We start from the raw sequence: 1,839 nt of genomic DNA on the forward strand, positions 1-1,839 counted from the left end.
GTGTTTATAATAAACAATACACAATAATCCAACCAGTAATGAATTTTATGAGTGCACCAGAGCTTCATATAATAAGCATTAAATAATGTAATGTGTTTATGCATCCTACAAATAATCTATGTCAGAATATAGTTGTAGTAACCTAGACAATTATGGGAATTAAATAATTAAGAGATGAAAGGAAAAAGGAAATTTTGAAGGGGGGCGCAGTAGGGCCTCGTCGACGAACATAGAGCGTTCGTCAAAGAATAGTTTTCTTGGGCTTGTCGGCGAGGACGTGTGTCTTGTCGACGAGAGTTTATCGAGGGGTTGTTTTTTAGGCCTAAAACTCGTTGACGAAGGTTAGGTGTTTGTCGACGAACTTCCTTCTTAGACTCATCGATGAAGTGACGTGGCTCGTCGACGAGGCCACGTGGCAAGAGGTCTATAAATAGCAGAAAATGATGGTTCAGCAAGGAACTTTATTTTCTCTTAGTTCTCTCTCTCTCTCTCTCTCTCTCTCTCTCTCCTACTCAACCCTCCCTCCTTCTCTCTACATTTCTAGCTCCATTTCTCCCCTTTTCGACGATCAAAAGCCACCATGTTGATCCTGGGGAGATTTTCTACAAGTCTACTGGAGTAAATTGTTGGTTTGAACAATTTGGGCATCATCCCAAAATTAGGGTAAGCATATTATTTTTGGGTATTTTTAGTATTACCAGGTTTATTTAAGCTTAGATTTGGTTTTGTATGAGAATATACTAGTGTTTTGTGAAGTAAAATTAGAATGTTATATTTTTAGGGTTAGGGTGTTTTTGGGACCCTACAGGCATAGGTTGAGGGGCCCAGCAGATATTTTTACAGGAGTTCAGGTATATTATAATTGAGGAAATTGTGAATAGGCAGTTTCAAGAAATATGAGTGAGATAATTTTCTGGGAAAATTCAGTGATTTACTGAGGAATTTGTATAAATGTATTTTTGCAAGATTTTAAGATTGGTACACCGAGAGTGTGAGGGTAGAGTTGGAGGCGAGCCTCCCAGTCAGTTAGGTAAGAGAAATATGTTATGCTAGGAATGTTAGAATATTTATTAATAAATTATATGTTTTCCATATTATTATTCAGTTCATAAATTATTTGTATATCAGAAAATATAGTAGCAGTATATGAGATATTTATTTATGTAGTTGTGTGGCATGAGACAGTATTTGATCAATATATGAAATATAAGGTTCTAGATTATTATGTTTTATGGTATCTAAGTAGAAATATGTTTATGTGACCTTATCAGAATAGTACAGAAACAATACAGTTTTCAGATTGGTATGATTTATATTATTGTGTAGAGATATGTTTATCAGAATTTACAAGAGTACGAATTACAGTGTTTATACAAATAGATAGTTTACAGCATATGTAGGTTACCATGATTTTCCAAAATACTAAAACCGTAACACTATGTTATTACAGTTTATACAACTCAGATAATACAATATTTTTAGATTAATTTTTGGTATTATGGTTATTTTCCATAACACTATGATATTACAGTTTACACAGTACAGAAATTACAGTATATTCAGGATTAGTTTTCGGTGTTATGGTTATTTTGGAATCATGATGAAACAACAGGATAATTATGTATATCGGTACTATATAGTATCAGACCCTAATGAATCAGTTTAGTAAATATTCAGTTATTAGAGCACGATACCATTGCTATTACAAGATCAAAGTGCAACCACACATCTTAGATAGTGTGTGGAAGGTTTTCGTCAACTGTGCTTGGAGGGATTGCAGACTCCCTAGAAGATTGGGTTGAGGTGGCCAGTTTGATGAGAGAATTACCAATTCCATGC

Source organism: Malania oleifera, chromosome 3, assembly GCF_029873635.1.
Source record: "Malania oleifera isolate guangnan ecotype guangnan chromosome 3, ASM2987363v1, whole genome shotgun sequence".
Lineage (NCBI taxonomy): Eukaryota > Viridiplantae > Streptophyta > Magnoliopsida > Santalales > Ximeniaceae > Malania > Malania oleifera.